Source organism: Fistularia commersonii, chromosome 22, assembly GCF_037954325.1.
Source record: "Fistularia commersonii isolate RoL2024-O1a breed Wild chromosome 22, RoL_Fcom_v1.0, whole genome shotgun sequence".
NCBI lineage: Eukaryota > Metazoa > Chordata > Actinopteri > Syngnathiformes > Fistulariidae > Fistularia > Fistularia commersonii.
The window spans coordinates 4,380,497-4,403,264 of record NC_141305.1 but is presented as its reverse complement, the minus strand read 5'-3'; positions in this window follow the sequence as shown (position 1 = coordinate 4,403,264).

Below are 22,768 nucleotides of genomic sequence, written 5' to 3'. Positions count from 1 at the left end.
TACGATGCTGGGTTGCCGCGGTAGCGTCAGAAACAGGAAGTCGTGCAGAGACGATGCTGATGTGTCTCCCTAGTGTTGTCCTGCAGCAATCAGACCCAGCGCACTGGAGTTCAGCAAAAACACCAACAGTATAGATGAATAGTTTAATCAGTACCTGTGTATTGTGTTACAACACATTTAAATGTGAATGGATACCTGTATATCATATGAATGTAAGCATTCATAAACATATAAATATTTCTAATCATCGTATATGTTCTACACAATAAAATAAAATAAAATAAAATAAAATAAAATAAAATTGAATCAAATTGTGTTTGTGTGGGTTATGTAAAGAAAATTAGACAGATAGAGATGATATTGATATATGTATAACATTGCTATGGGTGTCTGATGTGTTTATATACACAGAATATGTATATTACATATTACACGTTTATATATCCTACATGATAAAATAAAATAAAATATGGGTTGTATGGTGGATAGATAGATAGATAGATAGATAGATAGATAGATAGATAGATAGATAGATAGATAGATAGATAGATAGATAGATAGATAGATAGATAGATAGATAGATAGATAGATAGATAGATAGATAGATAGATAGATAGATAGATAGATAGATAGATAGATAGATAGATAGATAGATAGATAGATAGATAGATAGATAGATAGATAGATAGATAGATAGATAGATAGATAGATAGATAGATAGATAGATAGATAGATAGATAGATAGATAGATAGATAGATAGATAGATAGATAGATAGATAGATAGATAGATAGATAGATAGATAGATAGATAGATAGTATACACACACACAGAATGTCAAGTTCTGATCAAGATATAAAATATATATCGAGTTATACTGAATATCTATATATATCCAGGACTGTCTCAGAAAATTAGAATATTGTGATCAAGTTCTTTATCTTCTGTAACGCAATTAAAAAACAAAAATTATTTTTTCATGATATTCTAATATTTTGAGATAGGATTTTTGAGTTTTCTTAAGATGTAAGCCATAATCAGCAATATTAAAATAATAAAAGGCTTGCAATATTTCAGTTGATTTGTAATGAATCCATAATGTATGACATTTTTGTTTTTGTAATTGCATTACAGAAGATAAAGGACTTCTAATTTTCTGAGACAGTCTTGTGTATATATATATATATATATACATGCACAAACGCACAGACACACAAGAAAATCCTGCTAAGACTCTCGTTTGAAAACTTGAAATTTGTAGTCTGGAGGCCGATGCCTCTCTGAAATCATCTATATTCAAGCTCCTGGCGCCGACAAGCAAATATGACCTGAGGGGTGACATCTTAAAACCCTGACCCCGGCTCCTCCCCCCCGCGAGCTGCAGGTGCTATCGGCTCGCCCGGGAAAATACCATCAATACAAGTATGAATAATATATCACTTTCTAAATTCTACATTTCAGGCAAAAGAGAAATACGTTTCACGCATTCCCCCGACTTTCTGATAATCCTCCGATCGTGTCATCATTCAGGTATATACAAACGTAATCAATTATAATGACTTTGTTTTTTAATGTTTACATCATATTCTGGGTCCGACATGACCTCGAAATTAAATCGATAAAAGCAACAATGCTATGCTAGCTGCTAGCCAGGAAGTACTTGATTGAGGTCATCAGTATTCCGTCTGCAAACATGGCTAAGTACTTTCCCACATTCAAGTTAGGAGACAAAATATAAAACTGCTGATGCTATTTAGACATTGAAAAATAAGCCCACGTCTCCTTTTGAAAGGCGTTTTTGTTCTTTTTTTGTCAGCTGTGGACCGGAGCTCAGGTGAACAGCAGGAGTTGGCGGAACAAGTCATCCAGTTGAAATCGGCCATAACAAACGAGCTTGGGGTCTCGGGAAGGTTAAACAGCGGACGATGAAAAGCCCGGTGCTTCATCACCGCTCGTTTTGAAGAAGTCATAAAGAACAATGAAATAAAGGAGCCTACGTTTTTATTGATCTTACCCCATAAATCGCAAATATTTTTTTTTTTTTGTGACCTGTGGAGAACAAGACGGCGCCGGGTCTGCGGACCCTTCGGCGGTAAGAAAAACTACCCATAAAGAGCTTCTGAATGACGGACGGCTCCGGACCTCCGATGCATGAGAGGACACGGAGGAGGGGGTGGTTCGCGAGAAACGAATCGGAATCGGAAAGTTGGCGGTTCCGTCCCCGTTCCCGCCTGTCACCATGCCGGGAAAGATACTGAAGCCAAAGTAGATGCTCCAGATGGCGGGGCTAGCGCCTTGACTGGCAGCTACGCTACCATCAGTGTGTGACTGGGTGAAAGTGTAAAGTGCCTTGAAATCACAAGGAGTCATTCACTCATGAACCCCAACGCTTATCATGCATTCAGAGTCATTGGGCGAAAGGCGGGACGCGTAAAGTGACATTCAAATATTCACCCTCTATTTCACATGTCATCTAGAGACTCTTTCCTTTGTGTACAGGCATACAACCAATCCCTATCTCATTCACAGGTCATACACTGAGAAACGAACATACACTCTCTCATACACATGCCTTATATAGACATGCAACCATTCACCCTCTCATTCCCATGTCTTATACTGAGAAAGAAACATCTACTGTCTCATATAGATTAATTTACATTACAATACAGTCATTCAGCAGACGCTTTTATCCAAAGAGACTTACAAGAAGTGCAATTCGGTCACCGAAGAACCAATGGTCGGAAGTCAGAGGTGACCACCCAACCAAATAGCCATCTCAGAACCATACACAGGACTGCCTTGGAAAATTAGAATATTGTGATAAAGTTCTTCATCTTCTGTAATGCAATTAAAAAAACAAAAATGATTTTTTCGTGATATTCTAATGTTTTGAGATAGGATTTTTGAGTTTTCTTAAGATGTAAGCCATAATCAGCAATATTAAAATGATAAAAGGCTTGCAATATTTCAGTTGATTTGTAATGAATTCAGAATGAATGACATTTTTGTTTTTCGTAATTGCATTACAGAAGATGCAATATATTGATTTTCTGAGAGAGTCCTGTACATACATATATTCATTTCATCGTACATTTTTTTTTTGGGGGGGGGGGGGGGGTATGTGTGATTAGTAGGGTAGTGCTTGGTTAAGAGGTATGTTTTCAGCTCATGAGAGATGCCATACAGAGACATAGAGCCATTTCTCTCATGTATTGAAAAAACATTTTCACCTTCTCATTTACACGTCATATAGAGACTTGCTGTAATTCACACTTTCATTCCTACATCATATAGAGACAAGTATTCACTCTCCCATTCACTGTTCATATACCGAGAAACAAACATTCACTCTCTCATATACATCTTGTAACATTCATTCTCATTTGCACATAAATAGAGGTACAACCATTCACCCTCTCATACAAAAGAAAAGAATCAGCAATCTCTCATTTACATCTTGTATTGAGAAACAAATATTCACCCTGTCATTCACAAACATTCACTCGCTTATATACATCCTATTGGGAAACATTACATTCACCCTCTCGTTTGCATTTAAATAGTTCAGCCTGTCATTCATAGGTCATTTATGGAGAAACAAGCATTCACTCTCTCATTTATAAACATTCACTCATATGCATGCCATATATAGACATGCAACCATTCATCCTCTCATTCCCATGTCATGTACTGAGAATCAAATATTCACTCTGTCATATAGATGCCATATAAAGGCATAGAAACATTCGCGTCTTGTATTGAGAAACAAATTTTCACCCTCTCATTTACACGTCATATAGAGACTCGCTATCATTCACTCAAGTAGAGACATACAAGTCTTGACCCTCTCATTCACAGGTCGTATACCAAGAAATATTCACTATCTCACTTACAAACTCATGTACATCCCATTGAGAGACAAATAGCATTCACGCTTTCATTTGCACATAAAGAGAACTACAAACATTCACCCTGTCATTCCAGTAAACCTCCAATTCGGAATCTAAACCAGGAACTAAAACAGAGTAACAGCACCATTTACTATTAACATGTGTTGTAATATTTACAAAGAGAAAATCTGTCCTCCCCTTGCATTTATATTGAAGGGTCCCGCGCTACTTCCTGTTCCACCTCGGCGTCAGGCGGCACGATTGTAATTACATAGTTAACAGTCATTCCTTTTCTTTTTCTTGAAGGTGTAATGAAGCATAAATCATTACTTGGCTTAATTATTTCTCTGCCTGCAGTGGCTGAACCGGCTTTTGGCACAGATTAAATTATTCAAACGCGCTGGGGTAGCTATATATATTTATATGTTTTATTTCAGTGCAATTTTTCAAAAATATATTTCGCCGTGACACGCACTAAAAGAAATAGCAAAACACGGCAGGAAGTACCAATTTAAATTTCTCGGCTTATTAGCCGACTCATGATTTATTAATCAAAATTAAACAACAATTATTTTAATGCGTTCATTATTCGCACGCGGAGGGGTTTCTCATCGGCGAAGACGCTTCTTTCACTTGCAAGGTTTGCTTCCCGCTGAAAGATCAGGCCGACGGAGGCCCCTCGGCGGTCTCCCCGGGAAAAACGTATAAATAATAAGCGTTGCCGTGGCGCCAGACACTTGAAAAATTCCTGATTGATGCTAACGTAAAAGCGAGGGATATGATATGAACCAAAAACGGCGGTTGCTGTGATACAACCCGCGTTAGCTTGACATCCATGTGACATTTGAAAAGTCGATGTAATTATTTCTTGTGTTTTTATTAAAGCCCCATTTTTTTAGAGACATCCAATGACTGTGCAGGCAAGTCGAAATATGATTGCGCGGTCGCAGGGCCGTTGCGTTGAAAGAAAGGGGGCCCGTTTTCAATGAATGAGCGCGACGCCGCGATATCGACCGCATCTTACATAACGACGGGCAATTTGTGTAACCGAGAACTTCTCCGGCCCGCAATCCCATAGCGCTGCAATCACCGTCCCGTCCGCCTGACGTGCCATTTACCCCCCATCAAAACTCGCAACTCCTCCGCCGCCTCGGAGCTTGGCATTTAGCGCGCCCTCGAATCCGCCTCACTTTAGTGAACGCCCGATCAATTCTGGCTTTTTGTGCGCGCGTTTGTGTGAGTTTCCCGATTCTAATCCCACGAACCGTCTCCGTTTTTCGAACCTCTCCGCGATTGGGTGACGAACATCGGCGAAAAAAAGCGACCTCGTATTTCCAACCCACAAACAGAACACCAAATCCTCAAACCCTGTTACCCGCTCCTCGCCTCACCTTCGCTTTGCGTAAATGAACCGCCGTCGTTTGCCGTTACAGGAAAATCAATTTCCGAAAGACTTTAATTGCGCTCAAAAGAGCCCAATTATGATTTAACAGCCCTTATCAGTTGGACACACAGGCATATTAGAGCCCTTAGCCCTTTTATTATTAATAAAAAGAAAACACTTGAGGGTGAGAGCTTCATATCTGATACCTTTGAACCAATATGTCCAATTTCACACAAATTAGAGTCGTTCATTTCAACACCGTCCGCGGAAAATCTAGCCTTCGGTACTCGAGATTCCACCAGCGTCTCTCATTTTGCGGCTTCAAGCGAGTCAAGAGAGAAACCTTCGCATTGCTCGCGGTTCGATTCCGAACTCCCCCACCCCCGAAGGGATGGCGTGCAGAGTGACTCAGGTGTCGTTCGTCATCGCTGAGCCGACGCGCTGTAAAATGCCTCATCAATGGCTTAATGAATCACAAGTTAAAGGTGTTTCCATCCCTCTCTCCCGGCTGTAACCGTGAACGTGCATGTCAGTTTTATTGATCCGGCCCGTGCGCGGTGATGTATCGTCTCAATCTAATTGCACCCGACGAAGGGTTTTTATGGACGTTTGCCAGGAAGGACGTGCGGGGGGGGGGGGGGACAAAGCCGCGACTCTCGTTAAAAAAGAAAAGTGAAAGGAGAGTCATGATTTATTAATATGTGCTTTTAAAAAAAAAAAAAAGGAAGAAAAAAAAAAAAAAAAAGTCCTCATCAAGCAGTCCAGCTGCAAAGCAAAGGGTTCAAGAGCTGGAATACAGATGAGGCCATCCGCGAGTTCTCACAGATGATTATCCCTCGTGATGTTAAATCATCTGAGCGCGGCGATTTTCTCACCGTGCCGCAGCCAAATATCAAATGTGACAGAAAACGCCTCCTGACGGATGCTCCCGGAATGTGCCGTGGCTGCCTGCTGTCCCCACGCGACATCACACGTTATGTAAAGATCATATAATTTTGACCTTCATGAGCCGCCGTAGTTCATCAGTGAGCGCGGCCGATGCAGCCAAACGGTAAAGCTAATAAAGCTGGCGTTGTCTTTCAAAGGGCAAAGGAAAGACATGCCCGTGAGTATCTGTGCGTTCCAGAATTTGAGTATGAATGTGCAAAAAAATGCCATTTAGAAACAGCAAAAAACCTTCCATCTGGTTTACGCGCTTTCTCTTGGGTGCAAAATTCATAAATGCAACATTAACTTTCATCAATATGCTGATGACACCCAGCTCTATCTCTGCTATATCTCTGCCAGACACAACTCCAATTTTCCGCCTTCCTCAGTTCGTGAGAGCCTTGTTTAGATTGAATCATGATTATCATCAAACCTAACAGCAACCAAAGTGAAGTTCTCCTTGTCAACAATGATGACTCCTCCATCCCTCCCTTCACTCAGGTCAAGAGTTCGGGTGTCTTGCTAGAGGGCACACTGTCTTTCCACTCCCGTATTAACCCGTAGCAACCTGTCAACCGTGACAGAACTTGTTGATCCTTCTACCTGCCTCAGTATGATGGGATACATCCTTTTCAGTCGCTCTGGAACTCATTCCACCCTGACATCAGATATGACACTCTCTCCCCTGCTCCAAGTCAAAACTCGAAACCCATATCTTCAAAACATCCTACTTTTTCCCCCCACAGTCCAAAAACCATTAGTAGGTTCACTGGAAACCCTGAATTGCCTGGTTGAGTGACAGAGTTGTTGAATGGTTCTTTGTGATGAGAGAGTGAATGCTTGTATGTCCGACCTTATGACCGGCCTTTCTGTGTGGAGGTTCCATGTATCCTGTTTCCTCCCACCATCAAAAAACATGCGGGAAGTCCAGTGGAGACCCTGATTTGCCCAGGCAAGGGATTGAGGAACTGAATAGTTTTATGTCTCTATGTGAGAGTGAATGGTATGTAAATCTGGCATGTGACTAAAGGGGTGCATAGTTGTATGCTTCTATGTGGCATGTGAAGGAAGTCGTGCATAGTTGTATGTTTAAATGAATGACAGAATGACATAATGAATGAAAGACTGAACAGTTGTACGTCTTTATATCATGTGCGAATGACAGTGGATGGTTGTACAGGATGTCAGTCTGACATGCGAGTGAAAAGGTAAATAGCCCTTTGCTTCTATATGACATGTAACTGAGGGGGAGAAGAGTTGTATGCTTCTATGTGATGTGTTAGGGAAAGGGTGAATAGTTGTATGCTCTTATATGACAGGTGATTGAGAGGGTGAAGAGTTGTATGCTTCTATGTGATATGTGAATGAGAGGGTGAAGACTTGTATGCTTCTATGTGAATTGTTAGGGAAAGACTGAATAGTTGTATGCACCTATGTGAGAGTGAATGGTATGTCTGAATAAAGGGGTGCATATTTGTATGCTTCTATGTGACATGTGACCGAAGTGGTGCATAGTTGTATGCTTTTATATAACTTGGGAATGAAGGGGTGCATAGTTGTATGCTTCTATATAACTTGGGAATGAAGGGGTGTGTAGTTGTATGCTTCTATATAACATGTGACTAAAGGGGTGCATAGTTGTATGCTTCTATATAACTTGGGAATGATGGGGTCCATAGTTGTGTGCTTCTATATGACATGTCAATGAAAGGGCACTTAATTGTATGCTTCTATGTGACATGTCAATGAAGGGGTGCATAGTTGTATGCTTATAAATTAGGGGTGGACGGTTGTTTGTCTCTCTATGTGCCTCTGTGTTTGACTGGTGACCGGATCAGGGTGAACCCTGCCTATTGGCCAATGACAGCTGGGATAGACTCCAGCAGAGTTGCAATCCTGAAGTCAGCAAAAGCGAAATAGATAATGGATGAACAAGTGAATGAATAAACATTCCAACCCATCAGGGCACCAAAACAATTTTCAGAGATGACCTGGATAGCAGGGAACCGTGACGGATAATTAAAATCCATCGGAGAGGGTGTCATTTTCAAACATGGCAACCAACGGCGCTTTAAGCTGCTTTAATAAAGGAGCCATCGGGACAGACATAAGAGGGGCACCACATTTGTCCCAGCATGAGACGCCCGCATTACATTTTCGGGAAAAGTATCTTATACTAGTACGCTTCAAAATAGATCCAGGAGAACGACTTACATCACGGTTTGAACCCCGGACGGATCGGCCAATCAGGCGGCGGGTGCGGGAACATGTGGAAAGATATCCAGCCGGAAACGAGGGGACTGTTTTTAATTTTCCAAAACGAGCGCATTACTCGAATAATCGCATCCCTTCACATGTAAACAGCTCAGTAACAAAGAGCTCTGTGCATGTGTGTGTGTGTGTGTGTGTGTGTGTGCTTGCATTTCAATTCACACACTTGATTGAAGCCCGGATTTTCATTAATCAGTCCACATACTGCGAATTCGATGAATAAAATGTCAAATCGCACCATAAATGGATTTGCACCGCGGGAGAGGGATGCGACGCACTTTATTCTCAAAAATAGCTCACAATATCTATCCTACCCTCTTTTCGAGCGTCTCCTCTCGGCGTTTTCGCTCCGGCTCCTCCGGTGGGCGGCTGCTTCAAGGAACTTAAGTGAGTAAACACACAACATTCTACTCTCCAAACAACTTTGCCGTTACGCCGGCTGCTAAATATAACACCGGTAAATGTTATACATTGGTTATAAGTGTGAGAAGGCATGTCACAGGGACCTTCTGTTTAAAAAAAAACCTTTTTTTTATGTTTGTTTGTTTTTCTTTGGCCTCTAAATAACATCAGCTCCGTGTCATTTCCTTTCAGGACCCCCATCCGGGATGGAAAACGAAGACCGAAAAAGCTCTATTACCGGGGAAGAACTGCAATCTGGAGCTCCGGTATAAAAACCCAGGGGGGTTCTTGTCTTGTCTTGAGTTTCATTCACATCTTAGACCGACCGTCAGAAGGAAAACAGGATTATTTTGTCGTTTTAACCAAAGTACCGATGTGAGCTCGTCGCTTGTTTTTGGTGGATCCTTGATTCGTAATGATAGCCGTCGCCCGGGATACGCAGGGATGTCCCGGGGAGGGTGGGGTGGGAGTGCTACTTCGAGTTGAAAAATTTATTCCAGGTATCTTCCCTCAGCACAGCACACACAGTTAAACATCTAAAGACTAGTTTTTTAGAGTTTTAAGTCTCAACCCATTACAGAGTTAAACCGGGTTATTATTTCCAAGACTACAACTGGATTCTTTCTGCTATTGTTTTCCCTCCATGCAATGTTTTCACCAGGTATTTGCGGAGCCTCTGCTATTTCAGTCCGTCGCTTTTTCCAACTCCACTCGTGATTCATTGAAAAGTTGACTAGCCGAGCTTTTCAGCCCACGACTCCTCCATCCGCTCCTCTTCCTGGAGGAGGAAGAGGGTTACGTTCATCCATACCGCCAACAAATACCATCTCCGACGCCAACACCGCTCTGATGATTGTCCTCCGGATTTCCTGTTTCCGGTTTTGTCGGAGCCGATCTATTGGTTATTGATTGTGTTATGTCATCGCAAAGACTGAAAGACCAGCGATAAGATCAGACATGTTTGATATTGTAGTAAAGACCAGGAAAAGACTGATCTAAGACTGCTCGGATTAACGCCTTACAATTAACAGCCGAGATGACACGACACCAAAGTAAAAGTCCTAAAGTTTCTTTCCCACTTCTAGTTTTTAGTCTGTGACCATTAATATCACTAGGTGTGAGCTCAGTATTAGGAATGAATAGTTGTTTGTCTCAATATGATGTGAATGAGTGAATTTACCGTCATTTCCGGAGTATAAGCCGCTACTTCTTTCAAACGCTTTGAACACTGCAGCTTAACCCTCATATTATGTTAAGGGTCAATTTGACCCATTTCACCCATTGACCCAATGGGTCAAATTGACCCTTAACATAATATGAGGATCATACAATGCAAATGTATGGATTTTTTCGGTCTTCATGTCGTCAAAATATTTAGCCTCGACCAATATAATCACCGTGAAATTCTGAGACTGTTCAATTCAGAGACCGAAGAAGACAACTTTAATGGTTTTAGTGCGCAGGAGGAAGACGAAGATAGCGATCGGCTGGAGAAGGACGGACTTTTCCTTGGGTTATTTATTATTAATCTGTTTCATCAAGAAAAAAACATTTCCAGTATGTATATATTGACGTTACCGATATGTATTTAATTAAAAGCTAAAGAAATGTTTCTGCTTATACATCTAATGCTACAACGTGGACACCTGCGGCTTATGGAAGTGTGGCCCATAAATGTACACATGTATTTATTCATTTATTTTTAGCTGGTACAACATCAATTCAGGTGAATAGAGAAATTAAATTATGTCTCTGCATGTGGCCCTGAAATCAGCTGGTGACCAATCAGAGCGCGGAGAGACCACAGTGCAGGATAAGTGGTAGAGACCATAAATGAATGAATGTCTAAACCCAAGGCGTTGGCCAAAAATCAAAAAAATAGCAACAAAAATAAAGATTAAATGACAGGATTTACTCAGAAATGACTTGTCATTTTGCAAGTAGAGCTGCGTCAACAAAAACATTAGCATCTTTAGCATCCCGGTGCTAGCTGGAACAGGGACTATTCATGTGATCCATCTGCCCAAAACAAAAAGAAAAACCGTTCTCGCTAAACCCGCATTGAATCGCACACAAGTGTTTCTTTTTTTTTTTTTGTTTGTTTTCTCGCAGAAGCCATATGGCTGCTTTCTAGAACGGGCCGCTCTCGATTGAGAGATGATAGACTCAGATGCCCCCCTCCGAACCCCCAGCCGGAGCCTCTTTTAAACCGGAAGAAAGCTCGACTTCTAAAGAATCTTATTTTCACATTAAAACTGAAAGCCTCTGCGCAGCTAATTGGTGTTTTTTAAAAATGTTCCTCTTCATTTCATCATTGTTAATGCTTTGAATACCATCGTAAATCAATTACATGTATAAGTAGGTCTGTTCAAGTCTATATTTATTCCCCGCTTTCTGCAAATATTCGAAAACATGCGTTAATATTGATTTGAACATCAGGCGTCTCCGTCTTGGTTGCTAATTGATGTGATGGAACGCGTGGTTGTGATTATTCCACCAGCTTATTATTTCTTTTTACATCTCTCTCATCGGCGCCATCTAGACTATGGGTGCTCAATTCATAGATCGCGATCTACCGGGCGATCGCAAAGGTAGTCGCGGTGAATCGCATGACATTAAAAAAAATGGACATCAGCCTATCATCCATCCCGTCACTTGATCGATCGGATGACATCTGAGTTTTTCCGACACCAAGGTCACTCCACGTGCACAAACAAGCGCAGCAAAACTAACAAGCTAGTCGGCAACTTATCTCCAATTTTTAGCCCTCGATTTTCTCTTAAACTTAAAAAAGGGTATAAAATGATCGGGGGAGACGGACAAAGTAAGAAGACAAAAAACGGAATGGGAGGAGGACTTTTTGGTGAAGGTGAAGGAACTAAAATCCCAGTTGTTCCGGACAGCGGTCACTTTTCATACAACATACTTCAAAAGCGAAAGCCGCGACCGAAGCATCGTTCCGGGTGAGGATTTGCAAGTCATCAGATAGAACTTGGGTAATGAAAAAAAAATGTACATCATTATTTTGTGTTGTGCAATATTGGCCCATGCGGTTTTGCAAGGTACATTAACATACATTGGACCTATAAAGAATGTTTTGCAGGTTTGTTGTGTTTTGACTTGGTCATTTTATAAATAGCTCGCATGCTGAAAAAGTGTGAGTGCCCCTGATCTTGACACATAAGGCCTCACGTTAAAGTCTATTAGATGAACGGAGAAGGTTCCCTTATTCCATAGGTGCCAAACTCTGGCCCGCGGGCCAAATTTTGCCCGCACTGTAATGATATTTGGCCTGCAAAGCCATACCAAATGAGCTTGCTTAGTCTACAGCCGGTATAGTCTACCGCTAATTTTACAAATCCAAGAATTTTCTGCTTGTGTTTTGGCAAGAAAATCACCACAGGACCCATAAACACCCTCTCCTCTGTTGACAGTAGTCATAGCAACCTTATGCTAATACCGGCATCCTGCTACTTAGGCAGAAAACAGGATTTTGCATGTGTGCAATATTAAGTTATATATTGTATAGTATTAAGCTATGCTTGTTCCAAAGTTTGTTTTTAGCAAAACTTGTTTGGGTTCATTGTTACATCTGGAGGAAGATTTTTTTCAATAAATATCAATGTTGGCCCACGGCTTTGGCCCAGTTTTGAATTTTGGCCCACTGTGTATTTGAGTTTGACACCCCTGCCTTATTCTTATATACTCCCAAGCAGTTGCTTATACGCTCCCATATTAGTTTGTTTACAACCAGTTTGTTTTTGTATGAGTTCTTATCGTAAGCCATATATGTAGTTTCAAACGATGTTTCTGTCGTGATTGTCTTCTTATATGGAGACACTTTACGTCAGTCCTATGGACGCAGCGGCAGCTGCTGTACTGCCGTGAACTGGACGTACCATGGCGACTGAATTGGTTTTACCGGTGCTGCATACGAAACCGTTTCCCCCGTGTAATTATCCCCGTGGCTGATGAAGAAGAAAACAACATTCCTGCTATGGATAATAAAGCTGAACATCTAAATGTCAAACTCATTTGAGCTCAATGGCCGCGTGGAGGAAATTCTATTCTCAAGTGGGCTGGACGGGTAAAATCACAACATATTAACAACTGATAATGTACCTGTGGTTGAATTCACTCCTGAAACCTGGCATGTCTTAGTTTTGCGAGCCAGATTAAACCTGTTTGTGGTCATAATCCAGCCCGCGGGCCGTGGGTTTGACACCCAGTACCACCCCTTCCTCGTTGTTTTTCGTTCACCATGAAGCGTCACATTTACATCAACGTCAGTATCTATATCCAAACCTAACCAATGCAAAAGTTTGTATTTTCCATATCTTTGTGTTCGTGATGAGAATTCAAGATACTTCTCCAACATGCCATCGGAACAACGTGACCACCTCACCCATTCACACGTCACGCCCGAACTCTTTTGTCTTGTCTATCCTCGTTGGTGACAGCCCATTTGCATCCTGCTTATTTTTGTTTATTTATTGTATTTTTTTCATTTCATGTTGTTTTGGTTGTCTATTTTTCACCCTCACAGCCTTTTTTTTCCCCATTCTGTTGTCCATTCTCATCCTTGATGTTGATTTTGTTCTCTCTGCTGTCTATTTATTTGCTAATTGTCTCTCTATCTATATTTATATTCATATTTATTAACACTATAATGTTATCCTGCTGTGACAAAAGAATTTCCCCTATGAAGATCAACAAAGTTTATCTTATCTTAGCTTAGCTTAGCTAACAGACATTCTCCAGCTGTCGGAATTGAACCGCAGACCTTCTTGCAATGAGATGGATGCTCCGTCTCCGCCAAGAAAAAAAGATGAAGGATCGTGACCCCGGAGAGAAATCAGCTCGGACCTGATGGATTGTGACGGTTCTTCAGACCGTAATGACAGCTGGTCAGCTTTGCTAGCGCTAGCATGGCGCTTTTTGCATTTTGCCCTTGAAATCTCCCCTTTGACCAACTTGCTTGCGACGCCTCTCCGGAGTTTGTGTCAAACGGCGCGTGTAACGACATCCAGCGGATCGGATCGGACGTAAGGTGTGCAAAGTCAAACTAAAAACGAAAGAAATAGGCGACGCTCGAGCCCTCCATCAGTCTCCAGCCATCTGGAGAGCAAGGAACTCAGGTGGAAACTCTGCCTGCAGCACCGACCGATACCAGAAGGGGATTGGATTCAGCCCGACTTCTTTCGTTTCATTGATATAAGTGTGAAGATGTATTCATTTTCTATGTGATAATAGGTTCACATTCATTCATTCATTTATCTACAGCCCTTAGCGCTTAGCGGGAGAGCTGGCGCCTAACATTCACCCTCTCATCCATTCACTCTCCAATGAATCCTGTCCACGTGGAGAACAAGGTGACTCCCACTCCCTGTGGGAACCAACCACTGACCATCTTGCTGAGAGAAAAAAGCGCTAACTGCTGCGCCGCTTAGCCGCCGGCTCTGCATTCCGTGCTAACCCACGCTAAGAAAGCAAACTACCGCGGACGTTTTGTGTTTGCGACTTGGCGTTCGGTGTCTTCCTCAAGGACACATAGACAGGCAATGCCAACATTCCCATTGGGCGGACGTCCGCTACACCGTCTGAGCCACAGTGTTACTCCATAAATGCACCGTGTCTCTGTTAAACAAGTTAAAAATACAAATAATGACAATAATGGTTAAAAGCACTCGGCTTTTTTCAGGATAAAATAACTTCCTGGTTATTATTTGGCTCCAGAGAGGTTCGTTGAAAGCCTTCATGCGGAGAACAATCTGGATGAACCCAGGGTTCAGGGATGCTTTTGTTTGTTTGTTTGTTTATTTACTCACACGCCGCTCCGCCATTATCAAATCCCGTTCGCACCGATCGCCAAACACAGCGGTTTGTCCAACTGTCAAACGTCCTCTCCTCTGCCAACCTCATGTCCTCTTCCGCTTCTTCCATAAACCTCCTCTCTGGTCTTCCTCTGACATCCTTCTACCGGCCGGCGTCGCCTGCTTTTCCTCCACGTTTTCCTTTCCTTCCGGGCTGATGCTCCTTTATCGCCCCTGACAATTATTCTCAACCCGCTCCAGCTCATTTTCACGGTTTGGGGGGTTTCGGTGAGACGAGACGGCGGAGGGGAGGGGAGGTTAAAACTTTCATCCGGATCCAGGTTTGATGTCACGGACCAGAGCGGAGGACCTACAGTATCTGAAAGGATCGGCGGCGTTTTCACATCCTACATTTTTCAGGTGCGTGCAGCGAATCCAGGAGCCGTGGCCCGTGTTAAATATTCATGGGGCGGCTGATGAGCAGAGGCAGGCAGGCATCTACAATGCAGATGGGAAGCAGATGTGCAGGTTCAAGTAGAGGGGCTTCGACATGCCCGCACACACACACACACTAGAGTGCTGTGGAAAAGGGAAACCATGAAGGGGAACCTCCTTTAGGAGAACAAATCAATAGGCCATCGATCGTATTGACCTCCGTTTTGGAGAACCCCCCCCCCCCCGGAGCAGAGCACCAGTTGCTTTGTTTAATAGACAAACTCACGTTACACGAAGTGAATATTTATAATTTGGAAACGAGCCGGCGAAGCAAGAAGGTTTCGATTCTGACACTTTCTGAGTTTTGAGTTCCTCCCACATGCAGGAGGTTCATTGGAATCAAGATAAGATACGGTTTATCCCCATTGGGAAAACTACTTTGTCAAAGCAGCGTAACAGTTATAATGTCAAAAAAAAAGTAAAATAAATATAAATACAAAGCAAAAGACAGAAGATAGCAAGACATCCACGAATAAATAGACAGCAGCAACAACATCAGGGATAATAAACATAAAGGAACAATAAGGGTGAAAAATATAAAACAAGAACTAAACGACAATAGAGTGACAATAGCATCAATAAAATAAATGAACAAAAATAAGCAGTGTGTGTGCATGATGGGACCAACAAGGGAAAAAAAGACGGCAGAGTTCGGGCATGTGAACGGGTGAGGTGAGACCTGGACCAAATTAAGTTATTCTTATTAAGCCTATTGACCTCACCAGTCCCGGCAGCGCCCCACCAGCACACAATACCGAAGAAGAAAGCGCCGGCGACCATAAGTTGCCCAAACGTGAGTGGTTGCACGTCTCCATTTGGAAGACGTTCTCATCCCAACGCATTGACGAATGCTGAAAGTTCCCTTAGTGTCGCATTAGAACCCCTTTCTTATCATTTTTCATTCACCGTGGAGCGTCATGTCTACGTCAACATATCTATCTGTATCTAAACCAAACCTAAATATAATTGGATTAGTATTTTCCACATCTTTATAAATGAGAAATCCCGTTTATGTACCGACGCCTCTCCTGCTTTGTCGGAAAAAGATGTGAAAAGGTGCAGTTATATCAGTGACGTGCGGTGATGTTCTGACGTCAGTCAGATTTACAAACATTTGAACCCTACTGAGTGGCTTATTCATCATTTTACTGGCAGCAGTTGACATGTTTTGTTTTAAATATATCAGCATTCTTTACATATAGAAACTGTAGAGTAGAAAAAAAAGCAAATTAAAAAAAAAAAAGTTATTATCTCTTACCTTTACTTATAAATGAAGTCCATGCGTCGCTCCTTCTGAAGCAAAGCATCGATAACTTGCTTGTAGAAGTCTTCCGTTTCTTTCTTCAGTTTTAAAAGTCTCTGCTTCAATGGAAATCGCTGCCAGTGAAGACAGTCGTCCTTGATCAGTCTGGTTACGACTGTATATTTTGAGTATTTTCGGTGCTGAGAATGAGCGCTCCGCCGATGCTGTCGTAGCCGGAACGGCGACCACCGGCCGGAGCAACTTTGTCGCCTCAGGAACAGTTTGAATGAGATCCTTCTGGGCCAAAAAGTTGAGAAGCTGCCCAGGAGATTTACATTCATCCTTCAGCGTTTTTGAGCTATACAGCCCGATGAGATCGTCTGTCACGGGGCGCGCGGAGGGGGACTCGGGCAGGGAACCACACCTCAGAGCAGAATCTGGGTTGAGAGCACTTTATTATGAGAAACGGCAGGTAGGGTGTCGCTGGTAAGCCCCTGGCCCCGAGACAGAGTTGCAGAGGGCTGGGTCGCAACAGGACGGGTTGCAGGCAGGACGGACCCCAGGCAGGGTGGCAGGACGGGCCCCCAGGCAGGGTCAGGGTCCAATGTTACACCGGCTGGCTGGGTCCGGTCGTGGCGGGGCTCCGCAGTGGTCTGTGAGAGCCACAATCCCCCGGCGCCAGGCAGAGCGTGCCGCGGCCCTTTATAGGGATCTTGATTAGCTGCATCTGCTGCAGCTGGCGCCGATTACAAATTGAGATCAGGTGTGATACCCTGACAGAATCCCCCCCTCAATAGGCTCCTCCTGGCGCCCCACAGAGCTGGCCTGTGTGGGTGTGGTTCCCCGAGTCCATGGTGGCCGGGGGATTCGGTCACGGGGGCAGACTCGGGCAGGGAACCACACCTCAGAGCAGAATCTGGGTTGAAAGCGCTTTATTATGAGGAACGGCAGGTAGGGTGTCGCTGGTAAGCCCCTGGCCCCGAGACAGAGTTGCACAGGGCTGGGTCTCACCAGGACGGGTTGCAGGCAGGACGGGCCCCAGGCAGGGTGAAAGCAGGACGGGCCCCCAGGCAGGGGGGTGAAGGCAAGAAGGGTCACGGCAGGATCTCAGGAAGGGTCACGGCAGAGTCAGGGTCCAATGTTACACCGGCCGGCTGGGTCCGGTCGTAACGGGGTAGGGGTCCGGTCGTGGCGGGGCTCCGCAGTGGTCTGTGAGAGCCACCATCCCCCGGCGCCAGGCAGAGCGTGCCGCGGCCCTTTATAGGGATCTTGATTAGCTGCATCTGCTGCAGCTGGCGCCGATTACAAATTGGGATCAGGTGTGATACCCTGACATCGTCAAAAAAATAGTTGGATGGCTGCACTTGACTTTCTAACTGTTTACTGTAGCTTGCTATTGCTAATTGTATTATTCTGTGGCAGAGTGGTAAGAAGAATCCCTGGGATCAGCGATGCCCCCTACCATGAGGCACCGTCACTGCGTGCCTCACTTCATGTCTCTTCGCAGTCGTTTTATGATTACAAGAAACACGTTACAGTCGTTGACGAAAAACATTAGATACATCAGCTAAAGTATGGAAATGTAGTTCATATATTCAAAGTGTTTTTTTGCCTCACCGCATGTCTCTTCTTCACATTTAAACGGTAAATGTGATTTCTCCCGCGCCCCGATGGTAAATGTGAGTTCTTTTTTTGAAAAAATAACTAAAAATGGTGAAGCTATGTGGAAAATAACTTTATAGTACATCAGCTAAAATAAGGAAATGTAGTTCATTTATTGAAAGTGTTTTTTTTTAATAGTGACATCCACAGAGGCTGCGATACAGTCTCAGTGCATAGCATGCTAGCACAGTTAGCAGAATCATTGTGCAATTCATAGTGACCTCAAGTCTCTTCTTCATATTTGAACAGTAAATTTTTTCAGTGATTTTGAAAAAAAAACAACTAAAAATAGTGAAGTTAGGTGGAAAATAACTTTATAGTACAAATCACTGAATATATATAACCATTTAATTTAGTTTTTCATTTCACATTTTTTTCTTTCCATGATGACAGGTGAGGCTCGGCCTCCCCCTGCCTCTACTCACTGCAGGTCACTGAGTTATATGATGTGTTAATGTTTATGTTGCTCTATTCGTGACCCTAAGATCAACCGTCAGCCTTTCCGGGGTGAACCCCGCTTCCCGCCATGACAGCTGGGATAGGCTCCGCCCCCCCCACGACCCCGAGACCTGGGGTATCAACATCTCGCTTGTGTTTGGGTGTTCTGCCATGAATCAAAACAACAACAAATCGTACACCAGAAAACACCATCACATCCGATCCGTCCCGTCAAAGTCGTCTCCCGGCACCTGTTTGTTTTTGTTTGAGTTCCTTCTCTGAGCGACTCACTTCCTTCTCACGTGTCTCGCCGCTTCCTGTTGTGTTCACCTGTGCCGCATTAGCTAATCTGCTTCACCTGGATCCCCAACCCCGACTCCCCGCTGCCTGCAGCCCTGTGCTCCAGTGTTTCTTTATCCTCTGTTTTGTTTCCTGCACTTGCCTCCTGAGTTCACGCTTTGGAAAGACAAAAAATGAAAAGAAAAGGAAAATAAACACGCCGTCGCTTCCCCTTCGTCCGATGTTTTACCAATTTCGGCTCCGTCCGAATAGTCACGTGGGTTTTTTATTTGATGGATCCCGCTTTCGAACGCCGTCCCGTCTCCTCGCTGGAAATCACGCCGCCCCGTTTTTCAATGAAGCCGTTAGTTGTCACGAGCTCTTCATCTTAGTTTGAGCATTCCGACAAAACTTTCGCAAAAAAAAAAAAAAAAAAAAAAAAATTCCCACATGTGCTCGCAGAGTGCTAAATAAAACAGGGCCGCTTTTCAGAATACTTTTGCGACGTCTCCCGGGCGTGTCGGAGGAGTGATGTGTGTGAGTCTGATTGTCACATGTTTGTCATACTTTACAAGGAGTTTTCAGAAATGTGACAATCCCTTGTATAAACCCCGGCTAAACAGCTAAAAGTTTGTTTAAATCTTTAAAAGCGTGCAAAGAAAGGAAGGAAAAAAAAATGGACCAACCTTTTCACTGAACTGAGCTTTCACCTTTGTTTGTATCCACATGAATGGAGCTGTCAATCAAAACCGAGATACTGAAAAATGCATTTACTTAAATCATGATTTTAAAATGTCATTGTGATTAAATAAAATACATTAAAAATGACAATGTATGGATTGAAAAATACATCTTTTTGACACTTTGTCACATATATAATTTTGTTTTTTTTAATTTATTCTTTCTTTTGTGTGTGTGTCTGTATGTATGTGTATGTAAGTGTGAAGTAAGTCACCCAAATGAAAATGTATTATTATTTTTAGTAGTAGTAGTAGTATTAGAATTATTATTATTATTATTGTTATTACTATTATTATTATTGGCATTAGCATTAGCATTATTAGCATTGTCAAAAATTGCAATTTATTGATGTATATACAAGGAGTGGAAGATCCCTTTTTGCACTGTTATGAACTCCTGGGAAGCTCCGCCCACCGCATCCGACGAACATCAGACAGAACATGTCACTCCAGATTTACCGGACGATTGTTTGTCTTTTAAACGCTTCACTAGATTACATGGATTGCATTACATAGCCTTTCGTACTTTGCCCTTTCATATTCTAAATGAAAATGCAGCACTTCCACATTGAGCACTTCAAATTTTCCTAACAATCACATGATGGTTCTCGGACAACAAATGAAACATCATAAAAAAGAAATGGCGCACAGAGTAGTCGAATCCCACCATTTTTCCGAGAAACACAAAATAATATGTTACAATCAAAATATTCGTACGGGACTCGAAGATCCACGGTCTGAACACCAGCCAAGACGGAGATGATGTAACCGACCCGTAGGTGACGGACAGGACACTGTCCAACCTTCACACGTTCACATTAAAAATGCTTTCAGCTGTCAAAAAATAAAAAAAAGTGAAGTTCACGTGCTTGTATACGGATCAGTGGATCCAGTCTCAGGATGTACTACAGGAAGCAACATGAAACTGGGTTGGATCGGCAGTTGTAAAAGAATAAAACATGAAGTCCGGCAGGAGCGAGCGGTATTCCATAAACAGCGTGTGGGTATAAATAAAGAATCACAGCCTCACGTATCAAAGCGAGGAAGCAATTCGAGATATAGGATTTTACCACTTCTGCGTCTAATTGTCCTGATTTATTGCGCTCGGTGGATAATGGATGAAAAACCTGCCGACAGAATTTGACTAACTGTTACAAAGTGGAGTCCGGAATGAGTCCCCGGACTGTTTATTCCAAGATGTTTTCAGAATAGCAATGCTAGTCTCTTCCAGCGGCTAGCCCGGAATAGCGGCTCATGCTAGCCGGTCTTTTTGCATGTGAACAAAAGCAACAAAGATTTTTTTTCTTACAAATTTCAGATGCTAATGTGAAGTAGACTAGCAAAATATTGCTAATATTTTGGGACGTCTTATTCAGGGGCCCATATTTCACGGTGACCCTCCTCTTAGCGTCAGACTCGTCGCCCGCCATGTCATTTTATGTGGCCCGCGAGAAAGTCTTAAAAGGTCTGATTGCCTTAAAATACATGTCAAACGTCGACCACAAACTACATTTCCCACAATTAATGCTGATCATTTTACCCGCCATTAAATCGCAGTGTATCCACAGCAATGTGATTTTCAACAAGCGGAATTGAGAAATGCAAATGAGCTCTGTGAGGATGCAACCTCTTACTCGGGAGTATTCTTAAGTTGCCAATTGTTGTTACGGCCGACACAACCTTAGTATGCAAGCTTGTTTTCAAAATGTTGAATTTTGCCCAACCACATGCTGATAGAAGGGTTTCCAAACCTTTTCCACTCAAACCCGTTTCCATGTAGTTAAATTTTAAGGGTCCACAAACGTAATTCTGCGTTTTTGGATGAAAAAGTGGTGCAAACAGGGGCCAAAGAAAGAAGTCTAGGAGGAGCGGTACAAGATCACCACTTATGAAAAAGCAAAACAACTCAATATCCCCAATTTCCAAAATGCTTTTTTTTTTGTTGAAATTTTCTTTTTTTTTTTACATTTTTTTTTAATGCTAAACGTATTTTCTTGCCCACTGCTTGTACAGTGTAATTACAATAAAGTTGAATCAAATCTAAACTTATCAAATCCAATCGAATCTATTGTTAACCGATGACCCCAAACCTTTGGTCGGTCTCACCGGGCCAAAGCATCGGGTGTCCAGGGGTTATTTGTTTTTGTTTGCAATTTTTGTTTGCCATTTCTGCTCCGTGAGAGCACTCTAGAATTGAGACCCCTGTCGCCTCCCAATTATATTTGCATGGATTTGGCGAAATGCACGATTGGAGGAAGGGTGACAGTTCTGCAAGTGTGTTTTGATGTTTTAATGGAGCGCCGGGGGGGGATCAAACACTATTTTCCATTTTTTTTTTTTTTTTTGCAGGACAGTAACGTTATATAATATCCCATTGTATTGCTTTCCTCCATCCTCGGAAAATTGGGTTAGGCTGCTTCCCAAACCGGCGAGGCTCCCCTCTAATATAATGTCAAATTGATCTGTCAGCTAGAGGTCCCTCCGAATCTGGGACACCGTCCTTTTCCCAAAGGCACGATTAGTGATTCAAATTTGACACTATATCGGCCGAGCAACTGGTAGAGGCTGCCGGTTGATCGGGGCGCGGGAGAAATTAGCATTCGAGGGTTTGTCGTTCGCCACGTGTCGCCGCTCCCTCTCAAGCACGGCAGCTGCTTTTGCGCCTCGGAGCGCGAGCCGACCCCCTTCTTCTGAGAGCTGGTGGGGGGGTGGGTCCCAAAAATAAAAATAAAATGAAATTAAAAATAAACTCATGTTTTTGACGAAACAGCTGTGCATGATGCATGCCGCACTCGGGGGCATGACGGTGCTTGAGCCTATCACAGCCGTCATTGGACGAGAGGTGGGGTTCCTCATCAGGCCACATATTACATGCAAACAGTGACGTGCAGTCAGTAGAGGCAGGGGGAGGCCGGGCCTCACCTGTACTCATGAAAAGAAAAAATGCAAAATGAAAAAAATAAATTAAATGGTTATATTTATTCAGTGATTTGTACTATAAAATTATTTTCGACGTAACTTTACAATTTTTTGTTATTTTTTTCCAAAATTGTTAAAAAAAAATTCACATTTACCAGCTGAGCCCACAATGGATTGCACAATGATTCTGCTAACTGTGCTAGCATGCTATCCACTGAGACCGTATTGCTGTCTCTGTGGATGTCACTATTAAAAAAAAAAAACACTTATAATATATGACCTACATTTCCATACTTTAGCTGA